The 25230-nt window shown below is 41.4% G+C and overlaps 1 protein-coding gene and 1 non-coding gene across 3 annotated transcripts in view; one reads left to right on the top strand and one right to left on the bottom strand.

The window, feature by feature from the left end:
- PALM2 (paralemmin 2) overlaps positions 1-25230 on the bottom strand; it is a 379963-nt gene that overhangs the window by 69618 nt on the left and 285115 nt on the right.
- LOC112447963 (U6 spliceosomal RNA) lies at positions 24635-24737 on the top strand. Its single transcript, XR_003036215.1, has one exon. It is a non-coding gene; the product is annotated as a U6 spliceosomal RNA (small nuclear RNA).

The following is a 25230-nucleotide window of genomic DNA, read 5'->3' as shown; positions in this document are numbered from 1 at the left end:
AAGGGAGATGGGGAAGGTGAAAGGTATTTATAATCGGTTTTGCTCCTCCCCATAAGAAATGGAATTCAATTAAAAGGCCTCTGCATCACAAAAATGCAAAATTACTCTGCCCATCACCTGCCAAGTCAGAGCAACCTCAGAGCAAACCTGATTAGCTGGGTAGCCCCAAATGACAGGCCTATTTTACCATTTTTCGTCTTTGAGATTTTGTTTTCTCAGAACTCCTGAATTGATTCATGCAAAGCAAATGAGATTTCATAATAGACTCTGGGACAATTCCACCCCCTGGGAGCAAACCTATTCACGAGCCGTGGGGTGAGGTAATGCCGCCCATCTGCTCTCGGGAAAGCCGGGTGCCCTCCGGGCCACTAAAGCAAGAAGGGCTTGAAGCCCATCCTGGGGAAATGGGGGCGCTGAAGGCTTGCACCTTCTCAGGTTTCCTTCCTCAAGATAGTTTCTCAGGACACTCAGAAAAACATCTCATTCATAACCGCCTGGAAACTTGAGCCATTTTTTTTTCCTGATAGTCATTTCACTAGTTCGGAGGAAGTGACTTTCCCTTATCCCGCAAACCAGATGTCAGGCGAAGGAAGAGATCTCAGAACAAAGCAGATGGCAGAAAAGGCAGGAGGCTGACGCGAGCCGAGGGCTGCGGGGCGGCTCCGGATCTACGATGGTTTCTATTTACTTTATAAATGGATTCTGCAGGAAAAACAAAACTATCTTCTTTTCTTTTTTTTTAATTTATTTTTTAATTGGAGGAAAATTGCTTTACAATGTTGTGATGGTTTCTGCCATGTAACAAGTCAAAATCAGCCATAAGTATACATATATCACCTCCCTAAGCCTCCCTCCTCTCCCCAAATCCAGGTCATCACACAGCACCCAGCTGGGCTCCCTGTGTTATACAGCAGCTTTGCACCAGCTATCTATCTTACACATGGTAGGGTATATATGTCTAGGAAAACTATCTGATTTCTAAAACATTCCTCTCTTCTTAAACTGTCTGGAAATTTAGACTTAGCTTGGAAATCTGAAGAACGAGGAAAGTTTTCTTCACCACAGGGACAAATTTGTTATTAGTTTTTGTTAGTGGTGGTAAGTGCGGGTAATTTTTAAATGCTGTCCTTGTCCTGCAATGGGACAAGCAAGGCAGGGACAGCATTCCATCCTGCCTGCCTGCCTTCCTTTCCTTCTTTCCTCTTTTTTCTTCTTTCTTTCTCTCCTCCTATCCTTCCTTCCTTTCCTTCTTTCTTCTTTTTTTAAGAGGAAGATCTAATTGTTAAATGTCAAAAAGTGGTTATGAAAGTAACAGCTCATTGAAAAACCTAACTGAACAGTCTCTGTTCTATATATCCAGAGCTGGGGTGGGGAGAATGTTGGCATCTTTTCCATAGTGTATATAGGTATTTAAACCTGGCTGAAATCTTGGGAAGCACAGAGGTGTGTGCAGCAGGTAAGGGGAGTTGCTGCAAAGATCTGGTGACCGTAGATGGTCAGTTTTCTTTTAAACTGAAGTATAGTTGATTTACAATGTTATGTTAATTTCTGCTGTACAGCAGTGATTTATTTTTTAAAATATTATTTTCTTCTTTCTTAACTGAAGATCTGGTTTTGCAAAAGGACAGAAATTCAGCTTCTAATCTGAATTGTGATCTTCATGTCATTCCTGAAAATAGTTTGAAAAAAGCTTGACTTGTGTGCCAGGAATCTGAGCTCTAGAATTGTCTCTGCTACTCACCTTCAGCAGGTCACTGACCTGCTCAATTTTAAAAGGCAATGCAGGAGATGTGGGTTCAATTCCTGGGTTGGGAAGATCCCCTGGAGAAGGAAATGGCAACCCACTCCAGTATTCTTGCCTGGGAAATTCCATGGACAGAAGAACCTGGTAGGCTACAGTCCATGGGTCACAAAGGGTCAGACACAACTTAGCATAAGGCTGCAATAGTAGGTACTCAGTTTATTTTATTTTTCTAACAGCTTCATTGAGATGCAATTCACACAGCATAAAATTCACTCTCTTAAAGCCTACAGTTCAGGGAGTTCAGTATATTCACAGACTTGGGCAACCATCACCCCTACTCATTTTTTGAGGAATGCATGAATCAGAGATTTAAAGGTAACATGGCTTTAAGTGCCAGGCTGTATTCTGAGCACATTTTGTAAAATAATTATGTGATCTCCCCAACAAATCTATGAATCCAGTCCTATGACAACTTTATAGTAAAGTCAACCGAGGCTTATGCCCAGGCTGTCCAGCTGGAGAGCCAGCATTCTGAACCAGTTTGAAAATCCTACAATCCTATTAAAAGAGTCTGACATAGTAAAGTTCCTTATTTATTACATTATTGCGTGAGTGCTCAGTCACTTCAGTTATGTCTGACTCTTGGCAACCCCATGGACTGTAGCCCTCCAGGCTCCTCTGTCCATGGGATTCTCCAGGGATACTAGAGTGGGTTGCCATGCCCTCCTCCAGGGGATCTTCCTGAACCAGCGATCAAACCTGAGTCTCTTATGTCTCCTGCGTTGGCAGGTGGGTTCTTTACCACTAACGCCACCTGGGAAGCTCGTTATGTCATGAACACAATAAATAAAAATAACAGCCTTCCTTTCTCATGTTTATGACAAATTTGCTGTCCTGAACCAAAAAAAATGTCTCTTTCCCAGGAAATGGCAGGAGGGTGGCTACACCCCTGGACACAGGGGCACATCTGACTGATTCTGGGGTCTCTACATTTGGCCCTTAGTGAAATCCAATAAATGATTGACAGGTTAAGAACTGTGTCTGCCATGCATTATACATGGACCACCTAGAAGTTTCCATTTAAGCTAGTCAGAAGGAAGAGTCAGGTGCCTATAGCAGACTTAATAACCAAACCCAAATCACATTAACCATCACCAACTGGTGCCCAGAGACCCTGGGACCTCAAATTGGCATTAATGCCACAGAGTTGTTGTTTGTTTGTTTTTGAGCAGTAAGAATGAATCAGTCTGGATAAACCAAGGAGAATCATATCACCCTTCATACACAGGAAAGTACCATGAGACTGCCTGGTTCTCTCCACTCTAATTGAAAATCAGATTTGAGCGTTCGATTTCAGACATCACAGGCTCACTGATTTGAGGGGCTTGTTTGAATAATGTTCTACCAATACATTTAAGCCGGCTGGGAGGAGGAGAAGACTCAGAGATGGGCTAGTTCGATGCCATGCCCAGCCCTACTCCAGGATCTCAATTCTCCTTCCTTCTAAGGCTGTAACAGCCATCCCTTTGCCATTGCTATGGCTAACTGCTGTGATTCAGCCCTAAGAAAAAAGCAAATGTCCTGATGTCAGTAAATGGCACAAAATGGGCAGGGGGTGATGGGAGGGAAGAATTACAGTAAAGCATTTTCATGCTTAAAAAAAGGTTTTCTTCCCCCTCTCCCACTTGCTTTGTGAAACTTCTCACGAACAAAGGGCTATTCTTGTGCGTGACGGCTGGCCATATGTGATCTGCTTTCAGAGCTCAGGGTCCATGTGAAATCCCAGGGTGAAAAGGAAACTCAGCCGGAAAGCCTGGGGTGGCTGAAGGGAGAGCTGGCTCCTTTCTGTTTCTAAGGCATGCCACCAACCCAAACACAAGCAGCTGGAGTTCAAAGCAGGCCTCCTCATGGGATTCTTCCCCGACAGAACTCAGAGCTAGCAAGTCTGTGCAAAGAACGACTGCCAGAGTCGTCTAAGTCTGCAGGATTTAATAACTAGGTTTCCATCCCACATCATCTACTCAGGGTGACCCACTTAGACAATGTCCTCCATTTACAGTGGCTTTCGGAGAGGTCTCTGGGAAGCTGTTATGAGGCTTCCTGACATCTCTTTGCCCCTTAGTACAAGTTCCAGGGAAAAGCGGAGCTGCTACCTTACAATGATGTTTATAGAGAGCCAGCAGTCACAACACTAAAGATTCACTATTTCTCTTCTCAGAACTGTTACTTTCTGATTTCTCTGCTTTCCTATTGAAGTTCATCAACTCAGATCCCCACACATAGAGTAGGAAAGAGTGTAATTGTCAGAAGTAAACATCAGCAGAAATCTTGGCCAGAAGTAGCTAAAGGATGTGGTTAGACAAAATATAAAACTGGACAGTAATCCAGGTTACCCAAAAGAATTGAAAGGGAACCCAAACTGATATTTGTACATTAATGTTCATAGCAGCGCTATTCACAGTAGCCAAAAGGTAGAAACATCCCAAGTGTCCATCAAAAGGTGACTGGATAAACAAAACGTGGTACGCACACACACACGAGTATTATTCAATCACAAAAGTTATGAATCTCCAATGCATGCATGCATGCTCAGTCGTGTCCGACTCTCTTTGACCCCATAGCCCGCCAGGCTCCTCTGTCCAGGGGATTTAATTCCAAAACATGCTACAGTATGGCAAAGTTGAAAACATTTTGCTATATAGAAGGAGCCAGGTAGAAAAGGACAATTACTCTTTGATTTTGCTTGGGATGATTAAAAAGGTTTGGAAAGATGGTGGTGATGGTTGTATTACATTGTGAATGTACTTAACACTACTGAGTTTTGCACTAACAGGTGGTTTAAATGATGAAATTTTATGTATATTTTACCACAATTTTTTTTTTTAATTAGATGGTAAGATCTCAGAAGCTGAAATTCTGTCTTAGCCATCTTTGCACCTCTAGCATCTAGCATATTCCAGGCTCAGAGGGGCAACTTCACAGACGTCTGCCAAATAGACCACATATACAGTAGAATGGTTTTAAAGTTGATGCTCTAGGAGTTTCTGAGGCACGCCGACCCAGGTCTCTGACATCTCAGGGTCCAAACCACATCAGAGCTATCATTCCAAGAATTCACAAAATGATCTCATTTGCAGAAATAAAATTTCATCCAGCTATATTTCTCCAAAAGCGTTATGTCCATAGAGATTCTATACAAATTCACAGAGATTTTATTTCTCATCCCACAGAGGTGAACACTGGCATTATAGTCCAGGTCATTAACAGTAACATTGAAATGGCCCCAGACCCACATCTACTTGGCATAAGACAGAGGCAGCTCTTGATAAGATTTGAAAGTCACCTGTGCAAAAATGCACAGATTTGGAAGAGGTCTATTGAGTGATTTTCCCCACAACCCTAAACTAAAGCACAAGGATGGCATTTATCCAACACATATTTACTGAACACCTAATCTATGCTGCGCATGTGCTTAGTCGCTCAGTCGTGTCCGACTCTTGCGACCCCATAGACTGTAGCCTGGCAAGCTCCCCTTCCACGGGATTCTCCAGGCAAGAACACTGGAGTGGGTTGCCACTTCCTTCTCCAGGGGATCCTTCCGACCCAGGAAACGAACCCAGGTCTCCTGCATTGCAGGCAGACTCTTTATCGACTGAGATGCTAAGTACTCACCACTCAAGGACGTGGTGTTTAGTGGATTTCTCAGATTCTCAATCTGTGACAATCAATCTAAACAGTTAGCTCATTTCTAAATCATTCCTGGCCAGAGGACATATTACGTTAAAAAAACATTCTGCTCACCAATTCCAGTGTGTGTGTGTTTGAGCGGGGAGCAGAGGGTCCTTCCACCACATCTCTCCCCTACCAACAAGCAATTCTAGGACACCAGCTAGACATCCTGCAGTTCAGTTCTGACATTATCTACCCGGAGAGAGCATCAGATCCCACATGTTAAGGGCTCAGTCCTACAAGTCAGTCCCTGCTCCATTTCAAATGCCAACTGCAAGCCCAGACTATTATCTGTGCTTTTGACCAACCAGCTATGGATCCGAGATTCCACGACCCCCCACCCTTGTGCTCAATTAACTTGCTAAGGCAGCTTAAAGAACCCAGGAATCTAACTACTCCCCAGATTACTGACTTGTTGTAAAAGGATCTAACTCGGGAACAGGCGGATGGCAGAGATGCAAAGGAAAGGGCAAGGTGCTTCCACGCATCTCCAAGTGACTACTCCTCTGAATCTCCATGCGTTCACCAACCCAGAAACTCTCAGAACCCTGTCTTTGGTGTGGTTTGTTATGGAAGTTCCATTACATACATGTGTTGTCTTGATTTGTCTGCCCCTTGTGTGTGTGTGTGTGTGTGCACACTCAGTTGCTCAGTCATATCTGACTCTTGGTGACCCATGGACTGTAGCCTGCCAGGCTCCTCTGTCCATGGGACTGGACCAACAAGAATACTGGAGTGGGTTGCCACTTCCTCCTCCAGGGGATCTTCCAGACCCAGGGACTGAACTGGTGTCTCCAGCATCTCCTGCATTGGCAGGAGCCACCTGGGAAGCCCTTGTCTGCCCCATGATTCCCCTTAAAGAAACACACCTTCTGCCACTACCTCCTTCCGCCTGTGGTCCAGAGGAGCTGACATCCCTTCGGCTCCAAGAGTGTGTGTGACCCAAGCCTGGCCAATCAGAACACTCTGTCTTCCCCCCACATCCTCCCTCTGGAGCCATGAGGGGTTAAGAGAACCAATCAGAGCCAAAGAGACTCCATCCTGAGACTGGTTGGGACTGAAAGGAATTGAGAAAATGGGATGAAAGGCTGGAGCTGCTGTCATCTTGATACCACAAGGAAAAGAGCCTGCCAAGAATAGAGCCAACACAGAGGAAAACACAGCTGAACAGGGATGGCAGGACACTGATGATGTCATCTGAAACCCTGGATTCTGCCCTGCCTGAAACCCATCCCTTTTGATCCCTTTCATAAGCCAGTTTGAGTTATGAAGTCCTTGGCTTCTAGCAGCATTTCACTTCCCTTCAAAAAAAAAAAAAATCACACGGAATTCAATTTACATTTAACAAAAAACCCTAAACTGCAAAAGGCATGAACTTTTTTCATTTTTACTATATTACTTTTACTAATTACAGTACTTATTATAAATTTCAGTTATTTTTAATATATTGTACAATTCATTATGACATTCTAATCCATTCATTATAGCAGGAAGAAGCAACTAATCAGATATAGTGCAATTTTCCTATTTATAATTCTTTGAGGAAAGAATCAGGAAATGAGACCTTGCTTCTAATATCTCACTCAACCTTAAGCCTGGAAAGTGTCAGATACAGCTGTGTTATCTGTTACAAAATGGTTTGGCTCCATCTTCAGAAGTAAGAGTAAACTCAATACCAAAACATGCCAATAGAAATTCAAAATACAGAGAAAACTGAACTATTCTGTACCTTGTCTGCAACTGTATGCATTTGTCCAAACTCAACGATACAGCAAAAACAGAGAGTTTTTACTGTGTGTAAATAAAAAGTGAATGAATCTTAAACAATATATATATTTTTATGTATCAACAACACAAAACTGTCCAGGATCCAAAAAACCACAAGGATCACACACATTACTTTAGAAATCAGCACACGTGAATCTGAAAGAGTTCTGAAAATGAAGTCATCTGTCTAGAATTAAGAGGATATTTTGAAGTCTCTATTAATCACGGACAATACCTGATTCTTTGTGAACTTGTGTGTAACTCCATGCTTCCTCTCTTTACTTCACTCTCACTAGAGGCAGTATACAGACATTTCCCTCCACTTTTTGACTTAGACTAGGAGCAGCACACAAATATGGAAACTGTACCCCCAAGGCCTGCAGGGGACAGGATGCCTTGCCAGAGTGGTTCTGAAAAGAAGCTCCTCTAATAGTTTTCCAACCCTAAGTTTTCAAACCATAAAGTGTATTCTTTCACTTGACCCCTATGTTGACCTACCTTGCCAACAGGTTCAAGGTCAGTGGCAAATAATTTGATCAGATTTGAAAGCCGGGCCTGTATAGCTTTCATGTATCCAAAGCTCATGAGCTGTATACTTAGCTTGCTGGCAATACATCCGCAATTATTACTAACTAGTTTAGAACTAACTATAGCATTAAATCATCAGGTTAAAAGCCCAGAGAACGTTCCCACTTAAGCATGCCTCCCTGAGAAGAAAAGCGCTATATAAATGGAAAGTCCTAAGGTATTACAGTAATTACGAGAGAAAGAGAAATAATTCACAGCAAAGTTGGAACTTGACACCAAATAGCATTTTTGCAGCTGTTCTGATTTGGTTTTCTTAAAGTCGCCCAGAGAAACACACCTTCAGCTATTTAGAACTTTCCAGTGTCTGAAACGTCAGAGATGTGCCTTTTTCTTCGTGGATGACTCCAGTGCCTGGAGTTCAGAAAGGTAATTTTCCTAAAGAATAACAGGAAATGTGCCTTTGTGAGTCTGAAGCCCTAACGGTGTAAGTTCCCTGGGTGGGCACCCAGCAGAATTCCACAGTCAAAGCAGGCAACCCAGGAGACCTACCTTAAAGAGAGAAAAGAACATCCAGGTGGCAATCATGACCTTGACTCTCCCTCAGTTACGACCTGATCTTGGGAACCAGCTGCTTCTAAAGCTTCACCTCCGGTTTCCCTGTCCTCAGTCGGACGTCCGACGTTAAGGACACAGCCCTCTGCAAGGTCACAGCATTTCAGATGAAGCGGCACGGAGCTGGCAACCTGTGTGTACACGTACCTGGTAGACACTGCCCCAGAAGAAGCCTACACACTGCAACGTGAACCGGCCCGACTTCTCCGGTTCAAAGGTACCATTTGGAACCGTGTTAGAGCCTTCAAGGGCAAATGAAACAGGAGTGTATTTACTTGTAAACAGCTACTAATTATCGGATTACACTTTATCAGATCAATTATGATTTGACAAATTCGAGCTGGGAGTTGCATTCAAAGGCAATGGGGTAACAGAGCCCTGGAGAGGCAGGGGATAGTTCCACTGTTTTGTTTCGGTTTTTTAAATTCTGATGACTTATTTTATAATACAGACACCAGAAAGTGACCTTCAAGACGGTTTCCCTCCTGCAAAGCCACTGGCTCTGCACAGTAAGAGTCGTCACTGGACACTTGTTTACAGTAAAGACAAGTAACTATTAATTCAGACAAAGGAACCTTCACAAAGAGAGGAAGAAAACCTGTTTAGCAAAGTGGCAGGCACAAAAAGAAACGAGCCCTTCATGAAAAGTGAGACAAAATGAAGTCAAGACACAGATGCTCTTGTTAATGGGACAGGAATATAACTCTTGCCAACTAAGACACGAGAGTCAAAAATCCTACATTTTAATCGGCTATACCCCAATACAAAATGCTTTTGGTATTAAAAAAATAATAAAATAAAAATTTCAAAAATCCTACTTTTATTGAGAACTACTATTAAGGAGGATTAAAAATAAACAACAAACAAAAAAATACCGTCATCCGGTTTTTAAGAGATTTGGGAGAACAACATGGGAAGTTATATTCTCGGCCTCAGTCAGAATGGCTAACTCCCTGCTTCTAAGGCCAAGGGGCAGCCCCTCACCGACTGGCCACCAGAGTCAACCAGCACTTCTCACTGAGTCAGGACTTGCTATATTCTTGCCCTATTTTTTTTTTAATTGCAGGATAATTTCTTTACAGTGTTGTGTTGGTTTCTGCCATACAACAATATGAATCAGCCAGAAGCAGACATATGTCCCCTCCCTCTTGAACCTCCTCCCCACCCCCCTTCAGGTTGTCAGAGCACCGGGTTAAGCTCCCTGTGTTAAACACCAATTTTCCACTAGCTATCTAGTTTACATATGGTAAAATATCTGTTTCAGTGCTACTCTCTCAATTTATCCCACCCTCTCCTTCCTGAGCTGTGTCCACAAGTCTGTGCTCTATGTCTGGTCTCTGTACCTGCCCTGCAAATAGGTTCATCAGGATCATCTTTCCAGATTCCATATATATGTGTTAATACACAACATTTGTTTTTCTCTTTCTGACTTACTTCACTTTGTATAAGAGGCTCTAGTTTCACCCACCTCAATAAACTGACTCAAATGTGTTCCCTTTTATGCCTGAGTAATATTCCATTGTATACATGTACCACAACCTCTGTATCCATTCACCTGTCAGTACCTTGCCCTATTCTGCAATAGGTCTTTTCTCAAGCAGTTTTACCTGCTTTATAACATCTCTAAGATCATTTTCATTCTCCTTTAAAAATTCTATCGGACAAATCCTGTCTTGACTTCAGCTCCAATTTCAACAAGTGAAATTAAGAGAGGCAGTTCTTTGAAACAGATACATGTGCTCTTCTGCCAGTAATCTCTTTTCCCTTTCTCCTCAGACATCACAGGTTCACTGATTTGAGGGGCTTGTTTGAATAATGTTCTATCAACACATTTAAGCTGGCTGGGGGGAGGGGAAGACTCAGAGATGGGCTAGTTCAATGCCATACCCAAGCCATGGTGGTCCTACTCCAGGATCTCAATTCTTCTTCCTTCTAAGACTAACAGTCCCTTTCCCCTGCATGTTCTTGCTCTAGCTCAGCTCTGCCCAATGAAATGTTTCTGCAATGACGGGAAAGCTCTATACCCGCTCTGTCCAATATGGTAGCCACTAGCCATATTCTGGCTATTGACTACTGAAATGTGGCCAGTGTGACTGAGGAACTGACCTTTTAATGTCATTTAACTAATTTAAACACAAATTTGAATAGCTACATGTGGTCAGTGGCAATCAGATAAGACTGCGCAGCTATAGCTCTTCACCTGAGCAACCTCAGCCCAAAGGTTGGGGTGGCCTCCCCTGATCACCCCACACTCCCTTTTCTTCTCTTCTCAGCACTTATTAACACCTGAAATGATTCTGCCTGTTTGCTTTGTATTGTTTGCGTCCCTCCTTAGAATGCAAGGTCCCTGACGGCAGAAACCTTGCCTCTCTGATTCTCTGCTGCCTCCCAGAACAGTGCCTGGCATAGGGCGCACACTTTGTAAACATGTGCTGAGTCAATCAATGAATGAATCAATGCACTGGCCCAGGTGCTTCCTTCCTTGAGGGAATGCAAAAAGAAGGAAGTCCACCTACCTTGGTGAGTGAATTGTGAATTGCTTTATCAGAACTTTGACCTATGGGACCATGTTACACAGATCATCCAGAGCAGCCAGCTGTGCATTCAAACGATAAGGAGGTAAAGGAGTCTCCAACCAGGATCACAAGGTTGGAGACTTGGAGGCCACAGCCTAGGGATCCTTCAAGAACAGACAGGAAGCTCCTCCCATGGAGGAGAAGAGCCACCTCTGACGAAATGGCTGCAACCCTGAAGACTCCAACCATTAGTGCCAGTCCTTGTGGGAATGAGCTGTGTCAGCTACTGAGCATAGGGTGCTGATCAAGACAGACAGGATCCCCCATCCTGTGGGTGCTCACCTCCTCTGGAAGAGAAGGACACATCAGCAATACTAAGATGATGCATTACCTCTGAGACTCCGTGAGGGGGGCTTGGATGAAAGCACAAAAGGAAAGGAGATACTTCACTCAGTCTAGGGTAGTCAGGGAAGGCTTCCTGGAAGAAGATTTGATTAATCTAAATCTTGAGGGCGATAGAGTTAGGGGTGCCAGAGTGGTATGGGTTAGGGGTTAGATGTAACAGGTTGCTGGGGAATGGCTATTCCAGGCAGGAAGAATAGCAAGAGCCAAGATACTTAGGTGTGCAATGGCAAACTATTGATACAGAACTGTAAACACTCTGGTTTTCCTGGTGTGTAAAGGGTAACAAGAAATAAGACTAGAGAAATGGGTGGAGGATGACGTCACAGATCATACAGGCCTTGAATGCCCAGGATTGGGTTTTATTCTTAGGGCAATGGGCAAGAGACTTTAAGGAGAAGGATGAAATGAAATGATCCTAGAGATGTATTGGTAGTGAAGGAACTGGAAAGGAGTGTGACACTTGAGACATATACACTATGCAGAACAGGGTATGGAAAATACTGCCAGCGTGTCCAGAAGCCTGATACTGTCAAGTGGGCCAAGAGACAGGCTGCCGAGACAGGCTGATGCAGTCAAAGCCTTTGGACTGACTTTACAGCCTAATGCATGTGCATGCAGACACAAACGTGGGGGTCACGGGCCTACAGTGATAATCTGCCCAGCACGAAACACCATCTTGGAAGGTCAAGAAATGGCCAAGTTACTCTCCGCAGCTTTGCAAGGGACTGTCTCTAAGTGGGACTGGTTGCTTCAGATGCAAATTCATCTACTTAGATAAACAGATCTACTTATTGAGAGCTGACTGTGTGCTACATGCTCTTCCAAACACAATCTCCTTCAATAGTCACAATAAAAAATGCACGCACCTCTTAACAAGACTAAAGATCCTTTATACTGAACTAACAAGACTAAAGATCCTTTATGCTGCCCACACAGCTACATTGTGATTGTTTTCCTTTTTGCTATTTTTAAATATTTTTAATCTTCATTAGATAAAAAGGCACAGAGCAGGCACATGGTTTTTAAAAATCAAATGGCAATAGAAGGGTTAAACTGTTCAAAAAGCTGATTCACTGCCTCCTTAGTCTTGTATGACTGTCAACTCTTTAGAGCTATTTCTTATGTTATTTGCCAAATTTTTCTATGTTTATCTTATGTTGCTGTTTTATATTTAAATTTATTTTCAATTGGAGGATAATTGCTTGACAATATTGTGTTGGTCTCTGCTATACATCAGCCATAGGTATACATATGCCCGCTCCCTCTTGAACTTCCCTCCCATCTCCCACCCCTTAGGTTGCTTATTTATCAGTTTTAAACATTATCTGTTGACTTCCCTCGCACTTGTTCTCCCGATATTTTTATTTACTTCACAAATTTTGGTTAATTCTTCCTCAGTCTTCACATTACTAGAGTCATGTGAAATGTGAAACTCTTCCCACAATTCCAGAAGTTCTGTAAAGCCTCCCAATAGCATCTGCTAAACAGCTGAGTGGATCAGGAAATGTATCCACTTCACTGTGTTCCACAGCCCCTCAACCTCCTGCTCCTCTCTTGCCTGGTTGATGGCTAGACTTCACTTTGCAGGATCCCTGGTTTTCTGTACGCTGCCCGCTTTTTTAATTTGCTCCCTTGTTTTACTGGAGCATATCCTCCCATACCTTTCTCCATACTCACTATAATTTTAGTCACTATTTTCTTACAGTTATATAAGCACATGATTTAAAGTGCCTAATAGTTCTATTCGGAGAAGGAAATGGCAACCCACTCCAGTGTTCTTGCCTGGAGAATCCCAGGGATGGGGGAGCCTGGTGGGCTGCCGTCTATGGGGTCCGCAGAGAGTCGGACACGACTGAAGCGACTTAGCAGCAGCATAGTTCTATGGAATTTACTCAATGCCTTAACTCCATCCCTCCACTTCCCTCTAATTCTTCCTCCCAAGAAGTAAACGTTTAACTTCTTTTAGATAATTTTCAGTAACAATTTTAGATGGCTTCTTTGTAGTTTCTCAGTTGCTGGCACTATTTATTGACTTCCCGATATGGAAAATAAGGCTCTATGTCGTCACCACACAACTGTACCTTTCCCATGTCCCTGCTTTCCCAGTATGTGCTCAGTTGATCAGTCGCATCTGACTCTTTGCGACCTCATGGACCACAGCCTGCCAGGCTCCTCTGTCTATGGGATTTTACAGGTGGGAATACGGGAGTGGGTTGCTATTCCCTTTTCCAGGGGATCTTCCCGAGACCCAGGGGTCAAACCCATGTCTCCTGTGTCTCCTGCATTGGCAGGTGGATTCTTTACCATCTAAGCCATCAGGGAACCCCATCCTTTTCCAGCATAATTATACTGAAAATTTTAAAGATAATATTATTATAGTTATATAACACTACTTTCAGGTGAGCCATGTGGTAAAGTATGATGACTTTTCTGAATATCTTACTGTTTTCTCTAAAATTGATAATAATCCTTTGCCCCCTTTACTTAGTATTTTATATATTTCTCAGTAGTTCAAGCCCCAAATTTTAACCATATCTTTATCAGATATTCTATTAATTCCACCTTGGGAAAGAAATCACTTCCTGAGTCTGCTGACACATTTTGGGAGCAGAGCTGCGAGTTCCCACAGACAGCTTCTAGAAACTTCCTTTGCCTCTTTCATGCCGGATCTCCTATTTCCTGCTTCACTTGTAGTTTTCTCTCCTGGTTTACTCTTTTATTTCAGTGAACCACCTCCCTCCAGCTGGTTCCTGAAAAACTTGTATGTCTGACAATGTCATTATTCTACTCTCACACTTGCTTCAGAGTTTGGCTGGATAGAAAGTTCTAGCTTTTATTTTCCTCCAGACTATTGAAGGCAGTGCTCCATAGCCTTCTAACTGCCAGCACTGCTGTTGAGATGTGAAGACCCATCCCTGATCTTTGCATGTGATCAACTTTTTTTTTTTAACCCCTGGAAGACTATAAGATCTTCTCTTTGCCACCAATGAATTCTTAAATGAAACTCTGGAGGACAGAAAGCAGACACATAAGTAATAAAAAAACAAAAACACAAAACTTTGCAGACCTGACAGGATCCTAAGCTGTCACTGGGGAAGGCTGAGAGCCAAACAAGTCATATGAAAGACTGCAACAGATTCAGGAATGTTTAGACCGTCTCACAACAGACCAGTCCTCCTATTTTAACTATACATCTCCTTCACCTTGGTGCCCAAAACTGTATTCCTATCATCTCCTTCCCTGTTGTCCTCAGGCTTGTGGATTTATGCCTTCACAAAAATTGCCTTAAGTGAAAGAACAAATACGAAAGGACAAATACCAGTGATGGCAGTTACACGAGGGACTCGGAGGAGTCAAACTCACAGGAGACAGAAAGGAGCTGATGGTTGCCAGGGGCTGGAGGGAGAGAGGGATGGGGAATCTGAATATAATGGATACAGAGCTTCAGTCTGAAAAGATGAGAAAGTTCTAGAAAAGGATAGTAGTGATGCTTGTATAACAAGGAGAATGTATTTACTACTGAACTGTACACTTCAAAATGGTTAAAATAGGAAATTTGATGTTACACATGTTTTACTACAATAAAGTAAAAATACAGTGATACCTCCCTCTGAAAGGTTTTGTTTGGTTGGGAGCAAAGGGAGATGAATGAGTTCAATCCCCTCTTGTTATGCAGAAGTCTTTTGCAGATAAGATTTTTTTTTTTTTTTTTAACAATTCCATTCTTTAGAGCAGATCAGTAGTTTCAAATCTTAGGATAATAAGAATTATTGTAAGGGCTACAGACACAAAACCTTGTGTTTCTTCTATAGATTGTACTTCATGGGTGATTCCAGGGGTGACCTTTATTTACCACACAATGCTTCTCCCTTTAGAGTCTGACCCTTCCATTTTAAGATATTACCTTCGGCCGTATTAACAAAAGTGTAAAACTAAGAGCCAGAGAAGTGATGTTCTAGAGTAGGACCAGGTTCCTTTCTTGATTCCATACATTAAGGTTAAGGTTGGTGGCAAAGGGCTTTAACTACCAAATGAAATACAGATGGAAGAAGGGGGCCATGATGGAGAAGGCTGGGTGGGCTGGAGGTAGTGCGAGCATGAAAACGTTCCTTCAGATCTCTCTAATATCCGAACTGCACAGACTCTGTGAGACTCCCAACACTGATGAAGCACAAGAAGAGAAGCCAACGTGAGGTTCCAGTTCATACAGGGGAGGATTTTCTGTCACCTGGGCACTGTCCAAATAAAGCCTGGATGACCACTGGAAAGTCAGGCTCTAGTTGTTGGCAGAAAGACCGCTTGGGAAGGGGATGCTGGGACTGGACTAGCTGACCTTTAAGAGCCCTTTCAGTCCTGGGATTGTGTGTGAAAAGGTTCATGTCCAAGACCATAAGCCCAAACTGTAAACAGATGCTGTGCCCCGCCAAGCCAGGTAGTAAATGTGGTGTGCTCTATTTTAAGAACATAATCCACTAAGAAAAACAGGTTCCTAAGAAAAGGAATATATGATTACAGGCAACATACCAGCCGCAATTCTAGTCCACCCTTGCCTTTCCAAAGTTTTTCTTTTTAACAATGTGATCCTCCAAATGCAAATGACAGTAATTCTCGATGAAATGCTCTCATGCAAGTAATCAATGTTTCCCCTGAAAAAAATATCATTGGCTTCATTACTTTCCATCAAGGGGAAAACCTTCAACCTAAGCTAGTATGGCTGATTTTCCAAAACAGATATCTTCTAGAAGGCTTTGGAAAAGTAAGTAAATAGAGTATCGCAAGAATCACCTTTTCTTGTTTATTAAAAGGTACACAGTCCTTCTGCAACACTCCCAAAGCACTTTCTGCATGTTACCAGGTTGAAGCAGTATTTCTTTCTACTTACTGCATTCACTTTATTTTTCAGTTATTTTTTAAATTTTAGTCCCTTTTAAAAACTGAAGTATAATTGAGTTACAGTGCTGTATATGAAGAACACCCTGGCAGTTCAGTGGTTAGGTCTCTGCACTTTTACGGCAAAGTTATGTTAATTTCAGGTGTACAGCACAGTGATTCAGGTACATAAATAAATATAAAAGCTTTCAGATTCTTTTCCCTTATAAGTTGTAGAATATTGAGTATAATTCCTTGTGCTATACAGCAGGTTGCATTCACTTTTTTTCAATGTACCTTCCATTTCATCTCTGGAAAGAAACAAAATAACACAACCACAGACTCTTAAACTTTCTGTTTACTGGTTTCCTGAGCTCAAAATACTTTCAATATTCAGCCTGTGCGAGTCTTTCTAAGTTACCAGCAAGCACAGCTTTTGCAGACAGAGGGATCAGAAAAATGACTGAGGAAGACAGTGCTCTAAATACACACTTCCCACGTCCAATCGTAACCACTATGTTGCCAAGTAGACAGGCTATACTGTACTCCGATCTCTTATTCTAGCTGACATCACATCTCTATGATTTTGATTATCTAAAACTGTCAATCTTCTTGGCAACTTCTATAGAATCTTTTCTTAATGGTATAAAATGTAAAAATGAAAAACTGATGGATTATATGACTTTCCCACCCTCCAATTGTTTTTTTCTTTTCTAAAAACAAGCCACTGAAGACCTTGCCTGCCAGTATGCCAGTGACCACCACTGGTCTCCCTTCTGGGATGCAGCAGGTTAACACTGGTGATGAATTACGTGTTTCTATCCCCAGGGCAGCCTAGCACAGTGCCTCGAATATGGTAGCTGTCAGAATGTTAGGTTCATGAAACTGAATGACGAAGAGAGGGAGACGAAAGGTATTTTTTGAGACAGGGAACCTCAAGCTCCCAATACAAGTCGCCATCTATCTCTCCCCATAGGCAACAAGAACAGAGAGACACGCACAGAGCGGTGCTGTGCTTCCCCCTAAAACGGAGCAGGACGATGCTGTCCATCCAACGGCCGGATCACAATGATTCTATCCACGTCTTTTCCATACGATTCCTCGTGGGAAAACCAAAAGTGATAATTAACCTAACATCTCAGTGTGAAGATTAAAATAAGCTACACAGAGGCATTTCCTGGCAGTCTAGTGGTTAAGACTTTAAGCCTCCACTGCAGGGGGCACAGGTTTAAGCCCCAGTCAGGGAACTAAGACCCCACAAGTCGCATGGCCAAAAATAAAATTTTTAAAAGCTACATGTTTTCACTCCCTGCTGTACAACAGGAAGGTATTATTCGCTGCCTTTCAGATGAAATGCTGACCGAAGCCAGGAGATTCTGTGAGACTTCCATCAAATTCTACAAACGGGAAATAATAAATCTTGGCAGGCTGATACAGAATAATCATTGAAGGCAACAAAGCACTGATTTTAAAAGCTAACCTCTTTATTCAGCCATGGTTGGACTGCCCAGGGAAATATTTCAAATTAAGTACGCAAATTTCCTTAAACAAGTTGTCATATGGGGTTGCTTTCATGGATCAAATACAAATAAATGTACTGGCCTGAGGGTCAAGAGGCTGCCACTACCATTTTCCACACCACAAGAAATATTCTTGGAGCAAACCCCATGTGTATCCACAAGCTGGTTCTTATCTCTGTCGCAGAGTAGTTGTTTACTTTTGAAAGAACAAATGTGTCTTCAGCCCTTACTTTTTAAATTATTTGAGTCAACAATAGTGTAAGAGTACAAATGAGATAGCCTTCTAATTAAAACAAAAACAGTCTAAATCCCCAAGGAAAGTTTTTATTAAAACTCACCGTCACTGCAAGAGAATGAAAATCAAATAGCCAACTGATACCTAATACTATGAATATCTAAAAAAATTTTTTGCATAAATTTGCAAATAAGAATTCTTTTCCCAATCTGTTTTTTATGTCATTTCAGAATGATATGCTGCAAAAACAAAATTAAAAAATCACAGATGCTAAATATATCATGATCTTTTTAAAAAATATAGGCATATACAACTTTAGAAAAATTCTCCATAGGAAAATATGGACTGATAGAAAAAATTCTCATTGTATTTGCCAAGCAGTGGTGGCTCTAGTGGTAAAGATCTCACCAGCCAATGAAGGAGACATAAGAGACTCAGGTTCCATCCCTGGCCCCTGAGGAGGGCATGGCAACCCACTCCAGGATTCTTCCTTGGAGAATCCCATGGACAGAGGAGCCTGGTGGGCTGTAGTCCATGGGGTCTCAAAAAATCAGACAAAACTGAAGCAACTTAGCACATTTGCACACATGCACTCATGTACCTACTAAGTGCCAGGCCTAAGCCACTGGTGCCTTTCTCAAGATGTCCGAGGATTCAAAAAAGATTCGTACGTGGCCCACATAATGAAATCCCCTTCCCCCACCACCATATCCAGAAGTATACTGACTATCTAAATCAGAGGTTGATTAAGAAAAAACAGCCTGTGCAGGAACCAAATCTGGCTGCCAGGGGTTCTTGTAAATGCCATTTTACTGGAACAAAGCCACACCCTTTTATTTACATATTGGCTATGGCAGTTTTCAAGTTCTAAAGGCAGAACAGAGGTCTGTAATTGCAACATGGACTGCATGGCCAGCAAAGCCTAAAATATTTACTGCCTGCTCTTTAGAGAAACGTTTGCTGGTGCCTGGTCTATATCAAGATGTATCCTGGGTTGATTGAACATTTGCTCACACACGTTTGGACTTTCGGGTATAGGTATGAAACAGGCAGCGGATCTCAGGAACAAGAGCCCTGACCTGTGAGTCAGAGAAGAGAGATGTCCTCCCAGCCTCGCACACACAGCCTTGGCAGCTCACAGCTCAGTTTCTGAGCCTGGGATTTCCCATCTAGATCTAAGGGAAGAACTAATGCCTGCCTTACCCACCTCCCAAGATTCGAAAGTGATTTTACCACTGCATAGCACAGCCACAAGGTGAACGTAAGGTCACAAGAAACATAAAAGTGAACACTGAATTCGGGCTTAGAATGAGCCCCACTAGGAGTTTTCTGTGTTATTTCATCTAGTCCTCACAACTACTGTATTAGATGGGTACCACTCTGATTCCCCTTTTACAGACAAAGGAATCAAGGCTCAGAGAGGTTAAGGGATTGCCCATTGTCACACAGCAAGTGGTAAGCTAAGACTTATGGTAAGTAAATGGTAAGTCAAGAGTCAGACTCCAGAGTTTATGTTGTTAATTACCAAGAGCACTGTTTCTCAAAACTCTGACTGAGGGCTCACCACCAAATCTATCCACTTCATAGAACAAAGGTCTACTAGCATCATTTCTGAGACAAGTGCCATCATACCGTCTGTATGACTGCCTTGAAAGTGCAAGTGAAAGTCGCTCAGTCGTGTCCGACTCGTTGCGACCCCATACACCAGTCCATGGAATTCTCCAGGCCAGAATACTGGAGTGGGTAGCCTTTCCCTTCTCCAGGGGATCTTCCCAACCCAGGGATCAGACCCAGATCTCCCACACTGCAGGTGGATTCTTCACCTTACTCATGTGCTAAATGTTAAGAAATGTCCATACAATAAACATTCAAGCTTTATACAGGCAGTGAAAGGGAGACCCAACAAAGATACAGGTATCTTACCTCAATAGAAGCCAGGATCAGTTTCAAATGAACAAGCAACCCAGAACAACTGGCTTGCCTGCACACTCGGAAGCAGCTTTGGTGACCCTGCTTTCTCTATACTTCTAAACATGTGCGCATAATTTAGGACCTTGCATTTTTATGTAACACAGCCCATCTAACAGAAATGTAAGAGAAAACTTAAAAAACATTAACAACATAAAATACATTCCATAGGTACCGATGTGGTTTTTTATTGCCCTTTTCACTCTTCTGAAAAGCAATTTGGAAACACGTTTTCATACCCAAGCCAATTTACCCAGCATTTTCTTTTCTTTTTTTTAAAAAAGAAACCAAGCAGTTTTTTTTTTTTTTTTCTTATTAGAGGGTAGTTTACCCAGTATTTTCATTTCCAGGATTTCATTAGACAAAAATAATGAGAACTGCTTACAAAAGCTTTAAGTATAAGGCTGTTCACTGCAATATTATTTATAAAGGCAAACATCTGGAAGCCACCAAACCACCCAACATAAAACATTATCTAAATAACTTTCAACAGAATGTTTTGTAGCTACTGTGACCATGTGTAGGGGACACTGCCTGCACTCTTCACAAATGTCAATGTCAAGAGAAGGGCTGAAAAACTTTTCTTGATGAAAAGAGGCTTAGGTGACACGACCTCTAAATGACCCTGAATTGGGTCCTGGTTTTGAGGTTAAAAGAATACTGCTATAAAGGGCATTTTGGAGAAAAATTGACAATATATAAAAATGGAGTTTATATATTAGTACTGTATCAATATCAAATTTCCTGAATTTTCATACTTTATTTTGATTTAATAAAATAGCATGAGGTCTTCAACTTATTTTTAAATGGTTCAGAAAAAGGAGCATTAAAACTAATATCTAAATATGTATAAAAAAATAGTCACTCAGTCATGTCTAACTCTTTGCGACCCCATGAACTATAGACACCAGGTTCATCTGTCCATGGAATTCTTTAGGCAAGAATACTGGAGTGGATTGCCATTTCCTTCTCCAAGGGATCTTCCCAACCCAGGGATCAAACCTGGATCTCCCCCATAGAGGGGCAGATTCTTTACTATCTGAGCCACAAACTCCCAAATATATATAATAATACATTATATATGTAAATTCACATATACATGAATATGAAGACAAAGTAACTATGAAAAAGTTGGCTTAAAGCTCAACATTCAGAAAACTAAAATCATGGCATCTGGTCCTATTACTTCATGGGAAATAGATGGGGAAATAGTCAGACTTTATTTTTGGGGGGCTCCAAAATCACTACAGATGGTGACTGTAGCCATGAAATTAAAAGACGCTTACTCCTTGGAAGCAAAGTTATGACCAACCTAGATAGCATATTGAAAAGCAGAGACATTACTTTGCCAACAAAGGTCAGTCCAGTCAAGGCTATGGTTTTTCCAGTGGTCATGTATGGATGTGAGAGTTGGACTGTGAAGAAAGCTGAGCGCCAAAGAATTGATGCTTTTGAATTGTGGTGTTGGAGAAGACTCTTCAGAGTCCCTTGGACTGCAAGGAGATCCAACCAGTCCATTCTAAAGGAGATCAGTCCTGGGTGTTCATTGGAAGGACTGATACTAAAGCTGAAACTCCAATACTTTGGCCACCTCATGTGAAGAGTTGACTCATTGGAAAAGACCCTGATGCTGGGAGGGATTGGGAGCAGGAGGAAAAGGGGACAACAGAGGATGAGATGGCTGGATGGCATCATCGAGTCGATGGACATGAGTCTGGGTGAACTCCGGGAGTTGGTGATGGACATGGAGGCCTGGCGTGCTGCGATTCATGGGGTCTCGAGGAGTTGGACACAACTGAGCAACTGAACTGAACTGAACTATGAGAAATGTTAACAATTGGTGAGAGAAACATGAGAACTCTTTATATTAGTCTTGCAGCTCTTTTCTAAGCTGAAAGTTATTTTAAAATGAAAAACTTACAAAATGTCTGACAAACCTCTGAGGTTTGACAGAAAACAACAAAATTCTGTAAAGCAATTATCCTTCAATTAAAAAATAAATTTTTAAATGAAATTTTGTTAATGAGAAATTGCTTATGCTAAAATGAATAAAAACATTAGGATATAAAACTAGTGTTTTATATTTTTGAATTTAATATTTTTTGGTATTAAATGTTTTGGTATTTAATATTTTTTAATTTGTAGTAAAAACTATATATTCAGGAAGACATCTCAAGAATGGGTACAGTTTAAAAATATGTGTATTAGAAATAAATAAGCCTAAATATTACCAGTGGCCTGTGGTTTCTAAGTGGTGATATTCTATTTGGACTTTATTTTCTTCTTATTGTTTTATACTTCTTGTGTATCTACAGTTTTTACAGTAGTATTTTGTTAATCAGGAGAACAAGTATTATAGATAAATTATAAGCTTATATGAATTACACACACATCTAATTTAGTCTTTGAACACTTCTACATACAGGCTTAATACTTCATGTCAGAGGAATCTGAAGATAAGACCTCTAAGCCTTAAACAGATTAAATACTGTTTATAGCAGCAATTTCACACTAGTAAATTTCACAACATATTTGAAATTACTTTCCACTCAAATCTCAGAAAAGCGGGGGCAGACTACAGGATCATGCATGCAAACACTGGCACTCCCAGCCTCAGCTAGAACTTTCTCAAGCTTGTGAAACTGACAGCAGAAATCACTGTCCCCTTCTAGTTCATCTCCTACAATAATTCTGTTACCTTAAGACATTATTAGAATGCATATGTATGTAATTTTTTTCTAAACCATTGGAGCCAACTGTAAACCTAAGGCTCATTATTCCTAATACTTCAGTGTACATTTCCTAAAAATAAGGACTTTGTCTTTTTTTAACCTATCTAGCCACAGTACAGCTTCCAAATCATGGAATTAACACTGACAGAATCCCACCATCTAAACTTTAACAGTTATCTCAATGATATTGTTATCAACAAAATGGTTCAATCTAGGGTCCCATGTGGCATTAACTCTTGTGTTTCTTTAGTCTTCTTCAATTCGGGGTACTTTCTTGGTTTTTCATAATCTTGATGCTTAAAAAAAATTACAAGCCAGTCATCTTGTTGAATGCTATTCAGTTTGGCCCTATCTGATATTTTCTCATGGTTAGAGCCAAATCACTGGTTTTTGTAGGAAGAGCACAGAAGTGATCCTGTGTTTTTCTCTTGCTCATTTCATTGAATGGTGATCAATGTCAGCTTGTCTAATTACTGATGGTGTTAAATTTTAATTTGTGACTATGGTGGTGTCTGCCAGGTTCCTCCACTTTGTATTTACCCTGTTCCCTCTGTAATTAATATGTACTTTGTGGAGAGATACATGAAGCTATATAAATATCCTGATGGAACAATAGGACAGTTAAAAGTTTATGCAATCAATGTACCCTTCAGAAAAAACTAGATACATCTGTATAATATATTTGCTAGTTATATTTAAGAAATATAGTACCCCCCAAATTGTTTTTAGAACCTACACAGAGAAAAGACTTTTAATGGAAATTTTTTATATAGAAGTGATGATGTCTGGTTGTGAACCTGAGTCCCTGGAGAAACTGTGAAAACTTAATATTATTTGCCCTTTAGTTCTATCCTCGGAGCTGGCATCTAAAATACATTCTTTTTGAAAAAAACAATTTTATTGAAATATAGTTGATTTACAATGCTGTGTTAATTTCTGATGCTGCTGCACAGCAAAGTGACTCAGTTAGACACATTCTTTTTCATATTCTTTTCCATTATAGTTTATCACAGAATACTGAATACAATTCCCTGGGCTATACATTAGGATCTTGTTTATCCTTCCTATAAATAATAGTTTGCATCTGCTAATCCCAGACAGAGGATGAGATGGTTGGATGGCATCACCGACTCAATGGACATGAGTTGGTGATGGACAGGGAGGCCTGGCGCGCTGCGGTTCATAGGGTCGCAAAGAGTCAGGCACGACTGAGTGACTGAACAGAACTGAACTGAATCCCAAACTCCCGATCATTCCCTCCTCCATTTCCATCCCCAGTGGCAAGCACAAATCTGTTCTCTACATCAGGGAGTCTATTTTTGTTTCATAGATAGGTTCAGTTTGTGTTGTAGTTTAGATTCCACATATAAGTGATATCATATGGTATTTGTTTTTCTCCTCTGACTTTCTTCATTTAGTATGATAATTCTAGGTCCATCCATGCAGCATGCAAATAGCATTACCTCATTCTTTTTAAGGTGTTAGTAGCTCAGTCGTGTGCAGCTTTTTGTGACCCCATGGACTACAGCCTGCCAGGCTCCTCTGTCCATGGAATTCTCCATGCAGAAATATTGGAGTAGTTAGCCATTCCCTTCTCCAGGAGATCTTCCCAACCCAGGGATCAAACCTGGGTCTCCTGCATTGCAGACAGATTCTTTACCATCTGAGCCACCAGGGAAGCCCTCTTTTTAATGACTGAGAAATATTCCACTCCAGTTAGAACCAGACATGGAACAACAGACTGGTTCCATGTTGGGAAAGGAGCACATCAAGGCTGTATACTGTCACCTTGCTTATTTAACTTACATGCAGAGTACATCATGCAAAATGTCAGACTGAATGAAGCACAGCTGGAATCAAGATTGCTGGGAGAAATATCAATAACCTTAGATATGCAGATGATACCACTCTTATAGCTGAAAGTGAAGAGGAATTAGAGTCTCTTGATGAAAGTGAAAGAAGAGAGTGAAAAAGCTGGCTTAAAACTCAACATTCAAAAAATGAAGACCGTGCTCACTGTGGCAACACATATACTAAATTGGAATACAGAGAAGATTAGTATGGCCCCTGCACAAAGATGACACGCAAGTTTGAGAAGCATTCCACAGTTTTAGGTTTGACAGAAAACACAAAATTCTGTAAAGCCATTATCTTTCAATTAAAAAATACATAAGTTAAAAAAAAAAAAAAAGATCATGGCATCTGGCCCCATCACTTCATGGAAAATAGATGGGGAAATAATGAAAACAGTGACACACTTTATTTTCTTGGGCTCCAAAATGACTGCAGATGGTGACTGCAGCCATGAAATTAACAGATGCTTGCTCCTTGGAAGAAAAGCTGTGACCAACCTAGACAGCATATTAAAAAGCAGAGACATTACTTTACGGACAAAGGTCCATATAGTCAAAGCAATGGCTTTTCCAGTTGTCATGTATGGATGTGAGAGTTGGACCATAAAGAAAGCTGAGCGCTGAAGAATTGATGCTTTTGAACTGTGATGTTAGAGAAGACTCTTGAGAGTCCCTTGGACTGCAAGGAGATCCAACCAGTCCATCCTAAAGGAAATCAATCCTGAGTATTCATTGGAAGGACTGATGCTGAG

Source organism: Bos taurus, chromosome 8 (assembly GCF_002263795.3).
Source record: "Bos taurus isolate L1 Dominette 01449 registration number 42190680 breed Hereford chromosome 8, ARS-UCD2.0, whole genome shotgun sequence".
NCBI lineage: Eukaryota > Metazoa > Chordata > Mammalia > Artiodactyla > Bovidae > Bos > Bos taurus.
This window is presented reverse-complemented; position numbering and strand designations above follow the sequence as displayed.